At 46.7% G+C, this 10,862-nt stretch overlaps 1 long non-coding RNA gene across 1 annotated transcript in view; it reads left to right on the forward strand.

Moving 5' to 3' along the window:
• LOC106843592 (uncharacterized) overlaps positions 1-6,692 on the forward strand; it is a 29,863-nt gene extending 23,171 nt beyond the window's left edge. Inside the window, exons 2-3 of the long non-coding RNA XR_001401223.3 lie at positions 72-5,624; positions 5,856-6,692. This is a non-coding gene — a long non-coding RNA (uncharacterized lncRNA). The remainder of the gene's footprint in view (positions 1-71; positions 5,625-5,855) is intronic.
• The last annotated feature ends 4,170 nt before the right edge of the window (positions 6,693-10,862 follow it).

The following is a 10,862-nucleotide window of genomic DNA, read 5'->3' on the forward strand; positions in this document are numbered from 1 at the left end:
GCTGACTGTTGGAGGCCTTGGAGTCTCGATTTTGCTCAATAATAGTCTATATTGTTTACTTCCCATTTAAGGGGTGGCCAAGCTCAAGTGGAGAGAAAAGCAGACTGAACCCAGGAGTGCTGGTACCAAGACGACATCAGATCCCAGCAAGTGACATCTATTGGCTGTTGCTCCCTGCTCCTGGTACTATGTAGCCGAAGCGAGAAGATAAGAGGTGGCCCAATCTTCTGGGAGCCAACACCACACCTGCCCTGCCGGCCATTCCCCTGCCCAGCCTTACAGTGGAGAGGCATGTCAAATAGAGAGATCCCAGTGAAGAGGGGGCTGCTGCCTTCCTGCTCCTGCCTGGCTTCACGGGCTCCTTCAGCTGCTCTGGGATGTTAGAACAAGCAGTCTGTTTTGAGTTTGGAAAGGCTTGACGTCTCTCGGTGTGGGGGTGTTCACTTCTTCAGAAGGAGGGCCAGCCTCCCCCTCGGTACTGCAGCATGGAAACTGGCACATCCTACTCTGACATTTCTCTCCTGCCTCCTTAGCCCCAGTTGCTAGATTGTGGTTTCCAGGTTGTTTTGCTTTTTCTCTCTTTCTAATTGGTTATGCTCTTCATGCCAAGTATCTTCAATCATATTAACTACAGATCCAATATATTTTAAGTAACGGGCAAAGCTGGCATCGGCCTCCCACGAGGACTGGGCAGCCGGGTTTGCGAATGCTCCACCTTCCTGCTTTGCCTCATGCGAGGCCTCTTACCGACACTCCTGGGGGGTGGATTTCCATGCAATTTCTCCACCTCGATGGCTCCAGTTCTCTGATCTCAGAGGTTCAATCCACTGCCTCCTGCTTACCCCTGAGGGAAAGTCTGCCTTCCCAGACTCATCTTTTCTGACCCTTGTAGAAACGAACAGTAGGGATCCCAGGAGCGCCTGACATATCAGGCTTTGAAGCTTCAACTCTAGCCACGTCCCCTGGCAATTACCTCTACCTGCAGCCCTGAGCACTTTGCCCATTGAAGATGCGAGAGAAATTGACATTTTGGAAATGTTAGATGCTCCACGTCAATGTTGATAAAAAAACAAAACAAATGCTTTTCTGTGTCTGTGTCCATCTTTTCAATCAAATACCATCGCTTGATTCATTTAGCAGATATTTACCGCCTGCCTGATTTGGATGTATCACCACCGTAAGAGAATAAAAAGAATGCAGAGCAACAGAGGCCATGGCCCTTGACGTGTTTTAACCCTTCCCAACTTGTTACTATTTGTATTCCCATTTTACAAAGGAGGAGCCTGAGGCCAGGAGAGGCAAAGGCTTTTGCCCAAAGTCACGCAGGATTGCCTGGCTTTGGAGTCCACACCATAAGCACCATGCCAGGACAGTTAAAAACTCGGGCACTGAGATCAAATATGAAACATGTCAGAACAAAGCAGATCTTAAAAGCAAAAGCACCAACAGAAGAACTAAGGGGTCAAAACACCCAATGAAAAGACTCCTGGACCCTCCGTGAGGGCCTGTCTAAGGCCCACCAGGGAGACGGAGGCTCTCGGCTGACAGGCAGCAGAGCTTCGGCTCAGGGCCACCTCGCGTGTTCATGCTCTAGAAGTAAAGCCACAGAACGATGGGTGTGGGGCCACGTGCTTCTGCACGATGAAGGGACAGCCAGAGAAGAACTGGAAGGATGGAACATGGAGCTGGGGTCAGGGAAAGGCCCAAGGCAAGGTCCCGGGTCCTCTGCTGACCTTTCCTCCAGCGCGAGATAAGGTGCCAGGAGCACATCGTCCCTCCCTTCAAGGCAGAGGTCACCTCCTCCCCAAGCCTGCTACTTGGAACCTCTAGAGTTCTTCCAGCTTATTAGCAATTTCTCAGTATGTGAAACACCACAATTCTCCTTAACTGTGCTTCTGGGCTACCCAGTACCAGACACGTTGACTATATTTGTCTGATTTTAATACTATATGATCTCCTAAGAAGAATTTGGTTTTTATAATAAAAACACAAGAACATACATTAAAAAGGAGTCAAAGACAAAGGTCAACAAACACAGGGGAAAGGGAAGATAATATTCTATTTTAAGAGAAAAGCAATAGAAAGAAGAGCAAAGTCTGAAATCCAACTCAACGAGCATTACTACAGACTACTTTCCGAATCTCATTTCTTCCCCAGCCATCATGGAGGCCAAGAGGGCTGCTGTTTACTACGGTGACCTTACTCAATTGCTCTGTGCCTCTGTTTCTCTATCTGTAAAATAGAGATGATGGGAGGGGAAAACAAAACTTTCCCAGGAATTAACACATCTTCAAATCATTGGCTATTTTTCTCCTTCCTAATCTAGTGAAAGTTTGTGAAAGAAAGTCTAGGGGAGAAAGGGAAAGCCAACAGTTTCTGTGCAACTGCTATATGTCAGCACTCTACAGGTTATCTCATTTAGTCACCATAAATGGGTGAGGAAACATTTTTATCCACATATGGACGAAATGGAGTCCTAGAGGCCCTAAGGCTTAGATCAGAGGCTACAAGTGGCCTACGACCTGCTCTCTTGTGAAGCATAGCGTGAGTGATGCTCCACAGAGCCAGACCCTTGGGTCAACCAGCCTTAGACTCACTCACGATGCTTATTGGAACTGAAGATTCCTGGACCCTCACCCAGACCGCTTGATTTCAATCTCTTGATGAGTCGTCAAGATGATAAGTCATCTCTGCCATGATTCCTCTGTGCATTCAAGAGCCATTGGCTTATTGTTTGGGAGCATGGACTCTGAAGTCAGCCCCTGGCTTGGTTATATTCTAGATATGTGACCTCAGGCATATTACATAACCTCTCTCAGATTCTTTACTTTATCCAAAACATGGAGATAAGAGAACCTCATAAGGTTGCCACAATGATTAAATAATGAATGTTTAGTGCCAAGTTCAAAGTCTGGAACATAGTAATTATTATTATTTTCTTCACATGACGTTAACTTTATTTCCTCTTTTCTAATTGTGCTATGAAAGAAAAGAACAGTGTGCTCTAAAAGAGAATGACAGAGGGATATTTTCTTAAAGAACATCCGGGAAGGTCTGAGACCCAGGAAGGAGCCAAGTGTGGAAGAAGTCATGCCCACAGGAAGAGCAGCAGCATATGAGAAGACCCTGAAGTAGAAAAGAGCTCGTCACATTGAAGGAAGTGAAAGAAGCTCCATGTGGCTGGACAAGAGGAAGGGTGGGTGAAATGAACTGGGAGAACAGGCGTGGGCTGAGCCACGTGGAGCCTGTGAACATGATGAAGGTTCAGACTGAACTCCAAGGGCAACCTGGGGCCATGGGAAGACTGAGCCAGAGGGTGATACTATCACTGTGGCTGCGCTGGGAAGATGGATAAGAGAAGTTGAGAGATCAGTTGGTTTGGGGAGCTTGGATTTGGGTGCTGAAAGTGCAGGTGGACACACAAGTAGAAGAATTTGAGATAAATTTTTGGTGGAGAATGGAGAGAATTTGGAGACGAATTGCATTTGAAAATAGAGAAGGAAGAGATGCCCTGAATTCCCAAGGTCAAGTGAGCAACTGGCTGGACAGTAGAGCTGTGTACCAAGCAGAGGCACTAAAGCATGCTTGGAGGGGTGGGGGGAGATCCAGGGTCTGTATATTTCTAGAACTCTCCCAGGTGATTCTGATGGCTAACAGTCACAGGGAGAGGTAACCCGGAGAGGTGGTATGGAGCATAGTTGTTAAGTTTAATGGCTAATGATTCTATCTTTCTCTGGAGGTAGCCTGCCTTGTTCAAATCTCGCCACATACTGGCTCCATCACTACGTCACTGGGCAAGTTGGTTTCCTCATCTGTGAAATGGAAGTAACAATAGACCCTGCCTCACAGGGAGGTTGTCAGGTGTTAATCTTACACAACTTTCGGAACTCTTGAAAGCTACCATGTTTAGACGGTCAGTTCAGTAAACAGGTGCTTTAACATCTCAAACCCCTAGCCTTGCCCTTTGCTTGATGGGTTCATCTCCCCTTTTTCCATGTGATTTCCTGTCCTCTCTTCAGAGGTAGCTTTCCCTGACGACTCCCCCACCACCACTCACCGCAGCCAATCATCCAGGCCATTTCTCCTGCTTATGTAATTGTAGAACTTAACAGATATGTCAGAGTTACTGATTTATTTGTCTGTCTCTTGGACAAGACTTGGAACTCCCAGAAGTAGCTGGCCACATCTTACACAAATTTATATCCACAGAACTTAGTCTGATGTCGTAGCTTAAAGACCCATGTGGATTTGTTGGATTTAATTGACTTTAGCTAAATTGAAAGCATGATAGCCTGCGGGAACGCATCTCACAAACACAGTCTCTTGTTTAACTACATGCTATCGTATGGATGCAGACACAGCAGGTTACACCCAAGCGATAGAAAAACATTCACCCTAAATGGCTATTTAGGCCCAACTTTAAGCCTAAACCAGTCATGCCAAACATCACACCTTTCTTATCTGCCTCTCACCTCTGCTTTGTTCTTACTGAGCACTGTGGGGCCCATGCCTTTCTGAGGAACAGAAGAAGCGGGAGGGGTTGCAGAGGAAGAGACACACTCCTACAACTTCAGCCCTGAACGGGGGAAGGAACGTGGAGAGAGCTGCTCTACGTGCTGGAACAAGCGTGCTCAGGTTGGTTTAGGTCCTTTCGAACCATGCGGCCTGGGACAGGCAGTCCAAACACCGGAGGGCAAATACCGACAATATCACAGGTGTAGCCAACCCCCCGATCCACCTCTATGATAGGGCACATGGCTTGTACCACGCCCTTGCACCATGCCCTGGCACCATGCCTTTGTGTGGCAGCAGAGCTTCATCTCTTTCACGCCGATGCTTCTGAAGCCTTCGACATCCAGAAAGTGCGCATGACATGCTGGCCATGATTTCAAACCAAAACAGTTTCAGAATTTGATCTCACTCATGTTAAGGCTTCTGGAGCCTTTGATCTCCAGAAAGAATGCAGAAGGTACTGTCATGCATTTTAAATTAATTTGATGAAAGGTTTGGATCTCTGGGGGAAAAGGTGAAAAGGAGTTTTCACTCTATTCTTCATCCCAAGGCAACTGAGCATAGAGGGGGCAGTCTGACCAGCACACACAGACAGGTTTTGGAACCAAACAGACCTGTGTCCCAATGCTGACTCCTCACCTTTTAGTTGAGTTGTGTGCTCATCAAAGTTGATAATGACGATGATGATAATAGCAGCTCACTTCTATGGGTTTACTACATGCTAGACTTGGTTCTAAGTGTTTTACATATATCAGCTTATTTTAGTCTTAAGAAAAATAAAACTCATGAGGAAGACACTACTCTCCTATTCTACAGTGAAGGACATTGAGGTGCAAAGAGGTTTAGTAGCTGGGACAAGCTAGCTGACAGCACAGCCAGGATGCAAACCCAGGTGACATGACATGGGATTGAAATCATGACGTCTGCCTCCAGACAGCCGTGCCCGCATCCATTGCCTTGCCTGCTCCCAGGGGCCTCAGCCGCACGTGGGCTGACTTTCGGAATCTGAGGTTCCTTGTCTGTAAAGCGGGTATAATGAGGCCAACCTCCGTGAGGCCTGGAGGAGGTGATGTAAGGAGACCCATCCACACCACAGGGGTGCCCAGACTAGGGTAAGTGCCTTTAATTTTCAACTTGTACACTCATGGTGTACTGTCAGAATTCGAATAAAATTCTGGGGTGTCTATAGTGTCCAAGAACAGCAAATATATGGGTGATCTGGACAAACTGGAGGCTTCAAAATGTGCTTTTCAGACACTCTAACTGATCCAGAAGGCAGTCTTAGTGTATGAAGCCAGCTATCACAATACTTCCGAATAACTCTAGCTTTTGTTCCCGAACAGAAGCCCATCCACAGGTAACAACCAGCTGGTGGTACAAGTCAAAAGCCAGGAGGACCCAGAGGGAGACCAATTCTTCAGACCCAGAGGGGCCAGTTAGAAAAGCCCTTGGAGGCCATCAGAACATTTCCAGGCAAGAAGGGGAAGGCCAGGGTAATCAGAGGCGTCTGTGGGATCAGAGCCTGGGGCCCGGGAACTCACTTCACACGGGGGAGGGCAGGCACTGGGTGACAGCGAGAGGAGGAGGCTGCACTGGGAGAAGGCTCTGAAGGGCCTCGGAGGGCACGCAGTGCATGTGGGCTCGTTCCGTGTGCTGGAGGGAGCCACCAAGCGCTTTTGGAGGAAGGGCACTGTCAGAGCTGTGCTTTCGTAGGACGGTCTGTGCAGGACAGGTTGTGTGAGGATGAGAGCAGAGCAGGGCTCTCAGGAAGACTGGTTTGGAGGCAGAGGGTATAAGGGACCATTTGGTTTTCTTTTACACCAATATGCTACCATGTACCCCAAATTATGCCAATATGATAAAGTCCTGAGAGAGAAAGGCCAAAAGTTATTTGTCACTCCACTAAAAGTAGAAAGAAATTGTTATAATCTCTAAGGAAGATTAAACTAAGAAATTGTAGCTGTTGGCAGAACCGCCACATAAAATTTCAGACAAGCAAAGAAATGTAATTGTAAAATTACGCACATATTTCCACCAGAGGCCGGAATCTGGACAGAGTGGGTGAAGTAAGCAAAGTGGTAAACAGCGTTCAAAGCTTAAGAAGGGCTTGCTTCTCCCCCAAGAAGGGCCAATGCTGTTTTTTTGAATCAGCTCTCTCGTTCTCTTGAAGAGAAGGTGACAGACTTCAACTATTGAAGTCACAACGAAAACTGCAACCCTATATGAGTAAAGTGGTATTATGGCAAAGTGTCAAGTTGCTGAACTTCTCACCCACAGCCCCCAAAAGTGGAGGAAGAGAGTGTTTCAGAAGAATCAGGTGTGAGTAATAGAACGTGGCAGACCACTCCCCCACCATGCACGTTTGACTGTGGTGGAGTGGGAGCCTGGGGAATGGAACGTGGTCATCCACACCGGTTCTTGGTTCTCCCACTTAATCCAAAACCAAATACCATTTCTTCAAGGTCCTTCCCAAGACTCTCCTTCTGAGTGACATGTCCCCGCATCAAATATCTTACCCCATATTGATCATCCTCAGTACTCATGGGTAATTAGTCCAAGTGTCTGTTTTTCTCAAACATCACCTTTTAACTGTTCTTTAAATATTTTATGTATATATAGTTTGTTTCCTCAATTTAACTGTAGACATTTTAAAAATGTGAACATTGGGTATATTTCTGTAATTTCTTCATCATACCTTACGTGTCATGTAAAAAGACAACAGAATAGTGGTAACAATAATAGCTCAGACTTTTTGAATGCTAATTAAGTGTTTGGCACAGTTTCAAGAACTGTATATGTTTTAACTCATTGAATCATTGCAACAACTACGTGAGGTAGATGCTGTTATGGCCCTCAGTTTACACTTGAGGAAACTGAGGCACGGAACATTGATCATCTTTGCCCCAGTCACACGGCCAGTAAGGGTATGATCTTAGGCAGTCTGACACCTGAGCTTTGCCCCAGTGCACCTTTAATATATTTTTTTCCCCGAAGTCAAATTCCAAAAGGAAAACAGAGTTGAAAATCAGAGGCCTGAGCTAGAAACTGCAGACAAGATTTAGAATCAAGTAAGGTTTGGCTTTTAAAAAATTGAGAAACAGTCTTCCCATGGCCTCTGCAAGCTTTTGTGGCCCATGACAGCACATGTGGTCATCTTTGACATGGACACCAAAGGAAATAGGCTTCCCGGCCCTCTGCATCCACCACACCGCCCCGATCTCATGTGCTGCCCTGCCCGGGACCTGAGCATACAGGTGAGTAAAGCAGAGCTGGTGGAGGAAGCAGAAGCAGCAGCTCAAACAGAAAACACGTCCCCTCCTCACTGAGACCGTGAACTATTCTCACTTTCTGGTTAGCTAATGGCTGTGATTGGCATGTGACAAAGGGAGGAGGAACAACCTCAATGGCTCCAGAGGAATTCAGAGCAAAAACAGGGCATCATCAGGACTAGCACCGTCCCTTGGTACCAAGGCTCCCTTTCAACCACCACAGTAAGTACCTGCTTTCCTCTGGGCCTGTTAAGCCAGCACAGCACACTCCACTGGAAAGCAGAGCTGAGCGGTGGACGCCGCAGGTACTATCGCCATTCTGCTTTCTGAGGATTTATGTTTCTATGGGGTCTACTCATTGTGTTTCAACTTCAGTTTCTCCACCATATAGCTTTGCCTTGGCTTCTCCTCTCCAGCTCTCAGGTCTCAGAATACTCGCTTCTCTTGTTCTGTGCCTCTGACCACTTGGTCCACTTGGCCAGCTACCCTTATTCTCATAAAGGGACAGTCTGTACTCACATTAGAGTACAAACTCTGGACCAACCTGCCCCTTTACCCATTCCTACCCTTCCATACCCATCACATATCATGCACAAGGCTGACTCTGGGCATAACTGGGGGTAGGGAGATTGTTAGACACTGAGGTCCTGTTTAGTAGGCCTTCAGTAATGACATGAGAAATGTGCCGTCAGACCATTGTTCACAGTTTACAAAGATGGCTACAACAATTCTTTGGATTCTTGTGCCTCTGTGCAATGCTACTTTGCCACTCCTCCCATTAAGACATAGAGTCTATTTCCCTTCCCCTTAAATCAGAGCTGGCCCTGTGACTTGCCTTAACCAGCAGAGGCAGCAGAAGGGACATTATATGACTTCAGAGCCTTAGCTTCAAAAGGCCTTTCAGCTTCTGCTGTCAGGCTTTTGCTGTCCTGAGACCACCACATTGGGAAGCCTGGGCCAGCCTCCACGAGGGTGAGAGACCACTCCAGCCAACAGGGAGAACCAGCTTCCAGACACGTGAGTGAGGCCCACCAGCCTCAGCTGTGCTGCCAGATGACTGCAGCCATTCAGTGACCCCAGGCAAGACCAGCAAAAGGACTACCCAGCTGAGGCCCACCCAAATTGCTAAACCACAGCAACTTATGAGCAGATAAATTGTCATTTCTTAAATCAGACTCTGGCAAGATTTGTTATGAAGAAATAGCTAACTGATAAAAACCCCAAATGCAAACTGAGACAAGAAACTCCATACCTCTTATATTACCATGATACAAACATATCATCTTCTTAACAGTCACCATTAAAGCTTTCTTTAATGTCTAACTGCCCTCCCACCACCACCACTACACACTCACACACACACAGTCTTCAGTCTCCCACCTGCTCTGCTCATGTGAGTTTGGGGCTTTTCATTTCTCAGTGTCCATATTGCTATGTTTCCAGCTCAGTCCTTTTAACTAGCCCCATTCCAAACATCCAGCTCCTCCCGTCTAGGAAGAGTAGCTGTCACTTATTACTTGCCAGAAGCTCTTCCTTGCCATCACCTCATCCCTCTGCTCGTGTCACATATGAGAACGCTGAGGTGTGGTAGATTAAGTCTGCTCAGAGCCACAGAGCTGACAATCGGGGACGGACTAGATTTGAATCCAGGCAGGAAGGCTCAAGTCCATGCCCTTAAAAACTGCTGTGCTATGCTCTCTACGTGACCTCCAGACACTCCAAACTTCTCATGTTCAAAACCAAACTCATTGTTTTCTCTCACAAACCTCATATTCCTTATAATCTCTACTTTGATGAATGATTACCATTTACTTACAGGCCCAAAGGAGAAATCCCCCAACACTTGATGAGGAACCACACCAGCTGGAACCCACACTCTCTCATCCACCTCACTATCATTGTCTTACATCAGGACATCGTTATCTTCACCTTAAACAATTGCACACAGGCTTGTTGCTGGTCCCCTATCTGATTGGATGGGTCAGTCCCTTTTCCTCTTTACTTTTTCCCTTCTCCTGATCCATGTCCACTTCACTACTAAGAAGGGTATACATCGATTGTCAACAGAGTAGCTTACCGTGAGTGGTGCCAGATAATTAGTCACAGTGATATGATTATGATCACTGTCTATGGGGGGGTTTGTAGGGAGTAAGTGTTGCTTGAGAACAGGATGGCCAACTCCTCCTAGTTTGCTCCAGACTTTCCCTATTTTAGCACAAAATGTCCTGCATCCCAAGAAACATCTCACTCTCAGGCAAACCAGGAGGACCGGTCGCCCTTCTCGAGGGAGACGTTTAACTAAGATTGAGGGGGGAGGGAGGCTGTGCTGATGCTCTGCCTCCACTGAAGCCGCTTGGAATTGTGGCTCTTCTCTTCCTTTCACAAAATTAACCAGAAAGAGAGGTGGTCATACCACCAACTTCATATACCCTTGTTTAAGTCAACCTGCCAGCATCTCTTGAAACAGACGACTGTCCCTTCCTTTTTGAAATACTTTCTTCACTTGGTTTGCAGCCATCACACTGTCCTGGCTTTCCTCCCACCTCAATTTCTCAGTCTCCTTTGATGACTCCTCTCTCTCCTCTCTTGATGTGGGAAAGCCCCAGGTTTCTGTATTTGACCCTAAGATTTTCTCTCGGTACCCACTGGACAGGCGACCTGACCCAGTGAACCCTCAAGTTCAGCAGGGTAGACATAGAGTCACAGAGAGATCAAAATATAACCTTTATTGCGGATTTTTAAAATATTTATATTGGAGAACATAGCTGAGTCAGAGGGTAGCTGGACTTGCTAATATTTTGCTGACTAACTCATTCAATTGTAGGAATATTTGGACAACCACAGGCCTCTCCCAATGCACGCTGACTCCTGAAAAACTCACAGCATGGAGGGTTAGAAAATGTATCTTCTCTGAAGGCAGACATCCTGAAATATCACAAGAAAGTTAACGAACCGTGAAGGCTGGGTTCTTTCTCCCAAACTGACAATCACAGTGAGGAGTCAGGACTATAGTGCGGATGGAGGCTCCTTCTAGGAGCACAAAGCTCAAGGCATATGTGCTCCCCTATAACAAATCCATTT

This window comes from Equus asinus, chromosome 22 (assembly GCF_041296235.1).
Source record: "Equus asinus isolate D_3611 breed Donkey chromosome 22, EquAss-T2T_v2, whole genome shotgun sequence".
Taxonomy (NCBI): Eukaryota; Metazoa; Chordata; class Mammalia; order Perissodactyla; family Equidae; genus Equus; species Equus asinus.